The following is a 6,625-nucleotide window of genomic DNA, read 5'->3' as shown; positions in this document are numbered from 1 at the left end:
TGGGTCTCTACGGGTCCCTATGGGCCTCTATGGGTGCCTTTCCCAAACCTGGTCTCAGCAATTCACTCACAGGTCTGTTCTCTGAAAAGGCCCATTGCTCTGATTGGGTTCTCTGTGGATTGAGGGGACAGTTTCACAGTCCCACAGTAACCTGAGAGGCATGAAGGCCCAACCTTTTCGGTTGCAGGGCGTCCCAGGGCTATTTAGATCAACCTGTGCCCATGACAGGAAACAGCAGGGCTGTAAGACCCTGGACCCAAAATGGGAAGGGAAAAGGGGAAGGGTAGGGATATGGGAGCTGGGCCCAAAACAGAACAGCTGCAACAATCCAAGGAGGAAAACTTAATTTTACTAAACATGAAATCAAGAAGCAAGATAACACAATATATAATACAATCAGAGGCGGATGTTGGAGGTATGGCTGTAGAGGCTGAACCTTCCCACCAGTGTCCCATTACATGTTGCTGCTGTGTGACAGATGGCAGCAGAGGGGCAGTCTGACAGAACGGCATCTGACATGGCAGTGCATATGAAGCAAAGGTGTGCCGCTGAATTCCTCCAAGATGAAAAAAAGCTGCACTCCTTGACATTCACCAATGCCTGCTGAATGTTTGTGGAGACCAAGCAGTGGATGTGAGCAGAGTGAGGCAGTGGGCAGTGTGTTTCAGCAGTGGTGACGGTGGGTCACCTTCGCTGGTGCAGATGGTGATGAGTATGGTATGCAGGCTCTTGTTCATCACTGGCAAAAATGCATAGCTAATGGTGGCGACTGTAGAAAAACAGTGCTTTGTAGCTGAGAATTTGCTCTATCCAATAGTGTTATTGTGCTCTTTGTGTCTGTTGTAGTTCCCATGGAAATAAATAGGAAGCCTCGCTTTTGAAGGAACTTAAGCGTATGCAGCCTGAGAAAACTTCCATTCACTAAATGTGGCCCAGGTGAGCCCAAAGGTTGGACACCCATGGGCCAAGGATTAGAGTGGGCAAGAGAGTAAAGGCATGGCTAGGGTATTGGAGTTCTGAATTTGGGCTTCGGGAGAAGCTTTGAGGTTCAGCGCTATTGCGGTGGATTCTTGTCAGGGTGAGGAATGCACTTCGAGGTACAAAGAAGGCTTAAGGTCTGTGGGTTTTGCAGTCTGAGTGAGTCATAGCAGCACCAACGTTGCCTGAACCCCTCTTTCCTTTTCCGTGTCTTCATTTATTGCAGGGCAAGCTCCTCTTCCCTCCCCTCCATCTCCCATCTCTGTTCTCCAGGCTTCTCCTGATCTCCCCATCTCATTAGAGGCAGCTTTCTACCTACCAGCCTATGCTCCAGGATGGCTGCTACAGGTCCTGGGTAACTTTTGTCAGATCTTTGTACATGATTTCTCTATCACAGATCATCCTGAAGACAGAGGAATCCTCTGTGTGCAAAATGGAGAAGCCCTTAAGGAAGACTGGAAACTTCTGAGATGAGAACCCATATCCAAGTCCTTTTACTATGCAGGGTGTCACAGGGACTGAGGAAGAGGGGATCTCACAACCAACTTGCAAACCAGGTGCTGCTGCTGGCCTGTCAGAGGCACTGGCAGATGTGAGCCTGCAAGCACAGACCCCAGCCAGGAGCCAAGGGATGGCCAGTCAGCTATTGCAGGCTGAAGTCACCACACAGTTGGATTAACAGCCATATTCTTCCTGCTGGATTGTGGGTTTCTGAGAACAACTGACCCCAGCAGCTCCAGAAATGTCTCCCAGGAAGGAAGACAGACAAAGTCACTGCATGTCCTTTGTTTTGTTAGGCTTCACAGAGAGTCTGGTTCTTCATATACAGTGTTTCAGGGCTACACAGCATAGCTACAAGCCAAATAGGAATTGATAGGCATAATGTTGTTTCAGTGAAAAACATTAGAATACATAAAACAGAGAATAAAACATTCAATAAATTACACTTTGACAATGAATACACAAACCAAAAATATACAGTTTGATACTGTTAAAATCTGCATTACAATTCTTAGATAGAAAAAGTTGGGCAGCTCACTGATTTCAAAACTCATTTGTTCAACAGTTTCCACACAGCATCCTTGAGTTCCTTATTCCTCATGCTGTAGATGAGGGGGTTCATTACTGGAGGCACCACCGAGTACAGAAATGACACCACCCGGTCCAGGGCCCGGGAAGAGATGGAGGGTGGCTTCAGGTAGGCAAACATCACAGTGCTGACAAAGAGGGAAACCACAGCCAGGTGTGGGAGGCACGTGGAAAAGGCTTTGTGTCGTCCCTGCTCAGAGGGCATCCTCAGCACGGCCCTGAAGATCTGCATATACGACACAACAATGAAAACAAAACACACAAATACGGCAAGAATGGTGGCAAGACATGATGGTGAGAATGCAATACTCCGCTGAATACAGAGATGCAAACAGAAAGGTCTGGGCAACACATCCAGTGTAGGAGATGTGCCTGGTGTCCCAGAGGGCATTGGCCATGGCTTTGGGGAGAGTGGTGGAGATGCAGCCCAGGTCGAGGAGGGCGAGGTTGAGGAGGAGGAAGTACATGGGGGTGTGCAGGCGGTGGTGGCAGGCTACGGCTGTGCTGATGAGGCCGTTGCCCAGGAGGGCAGCCAGGTAGATGCCCAGCAAGAGCCAGAAGTGCAGGAGCTGCAGCTGCCGCGTGTCTGCCAACGCCAGGAGGAGGAACTCGCTGATGGAGCTGCTGTTGGGCATTTGGATCTTCTAGGCACCAGGACCTGTTGAAAGAATAAAAGCATCAAGGACAAGTATTTCTGTGTGGGGAGTGTTCATTCTCACACTCCTGGGAGTGTCCCAGGAGCCCAGAGTAACTCAGCAGCAGAGGATGTCATTTCTGTCCTTCCCACTGATCTCCCCTGAGATGTCCCTGGTCTCCTAGGCCAACAGCTCCTGAAAGACAACATCATGATTGTACTTTGATATCTGCTGAATTAACCACCAAATGTCCAGTGGACAGTGACTAATTGCATACATACGGTTTGTCCTACCAGAGAGTGTTTGCTGTAACGAAAAGGGCACTCAGGCAAGGACAGCGAGGTGTAGACTTGCCCCGTGCAAGGCAGTGATCCAGCTGGGGAAGTGCAGGCATTTCAGCCCTAGATGGAGACGCTGTGGCTGTTTGGGATTCTTCTGGTTGAGTTCAGACTTGCACAAAGAGTTGCCTGCATGTTAGCTCCTGCTCTGAGTCCCTGGTCCTTCAGGAGGGAGTCAGTTGCTCACACACAGACCCTGGGTGATGACCAAGGTGCCTGGGGTGCTGCTGGATGTGTGCTATTGCTTGTAAAGTGTGTGAAAAATCCCTGAGATAGACACCTCCTTCCTGAGGCCCAGAGGAGGATTAGCAGTGTTCTTGGCAATCCTAAATGAGAACTAACCCCTGCATTTACGGCATCTTAAAGTGCCTCTCTCACCCGTCTCCATGGAGCATGCAGAGTTATACAGCTGACTAACTGGATGAGCTCTCAAAGAAGATCAGATCTTCCTCTGTTCTTCATCTGCTGCACATTCCGGAGCTCAAGGCAGTACAGAGCTAACACACATCTGCATTCTTCATCTGAAGAAGCATCAGTTTTCTATGGTCTCACATGTGAATGGCATCAGAAGCAGCTTAGTGTCAGGCCAGTTCCCTGGGCTGTCCAGCACACACACAGATGCAGCTGCAAATGCAGCACAGGGCCCTCAGGAAAGCCATGCCCCAGGAGTGTCCGTGCTGACTGCATAACCCTGTGCTCCACAATGTGTCTAATACCTGCGTGCCACCTTCTGAACACAAATACCATAAATGTGCTGTACAGCCACTCTAAATCTAATGATGCTTCCCAATTAGGATGTTTACTTATGTGTTTTTATGCTAATGAGAACACCAACACCTGCTGAGTCACAAGTCATTGTACAGTTGCATGCCTGAGCTCTTGTTTGGACCACAGAGATGTGGTTAAATGGCTTCCACAACTGGATTGTAGCACAAAGGGCATTCAGAGTCTTTACAATGGATGGGTGAGGATCCCACTGTTTCTTTGAGATACTTGTTCCACAGCTGTCCCATGCCTCACTCCACGATTGTTGGATTGCAAGGAATGTCTTCAAAATGTCGAATGTAAATCTCCCTTTTAGTTTATTGTCATTCTTCCATGTCCTATGTTAGTCTTCAACTTTTTATTTTTTTTTGTCATTCTTCCTATGTCCTAAGTTAGTCTTCAACTTTTTTTTATATGTACAAGAGCACGGCTAGGAGATGGAGGGAAGGCATTATCCAGAATAGTGCCTCCTCATTTGAGATCCCCAACACAAGTAATATGACAGCAAGCTGGAGTGGATTTGGGAAGGCTCAGGTAAAATGATTCAGGCTGGAACACTTCACCTGCGGAGAGAGGCTGAGGGAGCTGGGCTTGTCCAGCCTGGAGAAGGGAAGCATGAAGGGGATCTCAGTACAGCCTGCCAGAACCTATGAGATGATGGAGAGCACAGAGCCGGGTCCTTCTCTATGGTGCATGTGGGAGATAAAAGAGAATGTGTGGGAAGTGAGAGAGGAGAGGTTCAGCCTGTGCATCAGAAAAGCACCATTTTCACCACAAGTTGATACAAGAATTAGTGCAGGTCACCCAGTGATGCTCTGCAGTGCCTACCCATGGAGGTTTTCAAAATTCATCAGGAGTAAATGCTGAACAACTTGATTTGTCCCTCTTTCTGATGGTTTGCACTGAAGACATCCCCCAGGTTCCCTTCCAGCTTGGCTTTTCTTGTGATCCTATGTCCTCAAGGCCTATGGGAAGAGAGCAGATGTTCACAGAGCGTGAAGAGTCCTGTGCTGCACGTACGTGATCATCTAAAACAAGATCGGAGAAAAATGAGAAGAACTCAGGACCACAGTGTGACTCAGTCAGAGCAAAGACTGAGAGATGTCATGCACAGGTCTGAGCAGGGAAATTCTGTGGACACCAAGATCTGTGCAAGACACAAAAGGATCTTCTCTCATTTGTGAAGCTGTAAGTTTGAAAGATATTCACTAATGTCAATGAAATTGAAAGAATGGTTTGAAGACAAAGATAGAAATCAATAAAAACACACTAACACACTTCTCAACTTCTAATCATCTCATGACTCCTCACTATTTTTAGGTAGAAAACACTAGACTTTGGGTGATTTTGTGTCTTCTTCTGTTTTTCGTTTTTCTTAAATACAATATTTTCCAGAACTGTGTCAGCAGGACACAGATGCCTTCAGGTGCAGGGACACAGACAGTGGTGCCAGTGCCAATGCCCTGTGACTGATGCCCAGTGTCCACCGCTGCTCCACCCTGCTGCGTATTTGATGTCCCTCATCCTGCAGGTGTCTCCAGCTCTCCTAAATCAATGACCATGGTTCAGGCCATGTCTTCAGCAGGCCCTTTTTATCTGGACACATGCTCTTCCCACTGCTCTCCAGATTTCCCCATCCCTTGCTCTTTGTTCACTCAGATTCCTCCCAAATATACGGATGATCTATCACCTTTAGGGAGATTATTGGAAATTGCTCCACCTCTCCAAAGTTTGATGGACTCTTTCCTCAACTCCTTAACCATGATTATATCTATCTCTTCATATCTCCGTCTAACTTATTTACTGTACAAATATTCCAGTGAAAGACAAATCTTGTTAGATGCAGCTTGAACAAGGCATGCAGTTGCTCACTGTGTTTTACTGCTCATTCAATTGCGTCACATTTCTTTCTGTTTGTTGGAAAAAAATAAAAAAAAAAAAAAGGAAAAAAAGAAATCTTTCCTGCCCATGTGCATCTGGTTCTCTGAGGAAAGCCGGGTGAGTTGGTGCATAGAATTTTTAACACTGAGCAGATGACAGCAGAGGAGAAGAGTGACGTGAGGAAAAGTGATGCAAGTCCCATGTGGCCAATGGGAGTAGAAAAGGGGTGGGGAGGTGGAGGAGGACATTTTACACACAGTGAAAGAGCAAAGCTCGTTAGGGTACATCCTGGATGAATATAAATTGCCAGGTGCTGCTTTAACTTCTTGTTTACACCTAATTACATAGAAATGAATAACTGGACTTTGTAAATGCCCATCAGTCTCTTCCTCTTTAAGCTCTCTCCAGATATCTCTCCAGTTATCTATACAAGTTCTGAACACCTGAAGAAGATGACAGGAAGGCACAAGGCAGAGCAGGGCTCTGCAGGTAGTAATGGGCTCCAGGGGGCATTTGCTGCTGAGTCCATCAACCTCCAGCGCACAGAGAAGATTGTACAAAGTGCTCAAGGAGACCAAGTCAGAAGGAACAGTGAAGTTTCTTGGAGTATTAATGGGCCCCACTGAGGGCCATTATCAAGCAAGCAAGCTTCCCCAAGGACTTGTTAGAGCAGAGAATTGGAAGCCATGATTGCAGGCAGACCAAGGCACTGGGATGGTGGCTGTGATGCTGAGAAAAGCCTCCTTTATCTTGTGAAGCAGAAAGGCCAAGCCCTGATCCCCAGAGCCTCAGCAGGGAGATCCTGTCCATCCTGCTGGCTCAGGGCCCTTCCTGGGGCAGTGGGATGGAGGTTTGTACGATGTCAAATGAAAGAGCAGGGGACAGCAGCTCTCAGACTCTGCACGGGGTGCAAGGATGCCGTGAGGCCCAAGTCCCATG

This window comes from Tetrao urogallus, assembly GCF_951394365.1.
Source record: "Tetrao urogallus genome assembly, chromosome: 32".
NCBI classification, from domain to species: domain Eukaryota; kingdom Metazoa; phylum Chordata; class Aves; order Galliformes; family Phasianidae; genus Tetrao; species Tetrao urogallus.
This window is presented reverse-complemented; position numbering follows the sequence as displayed.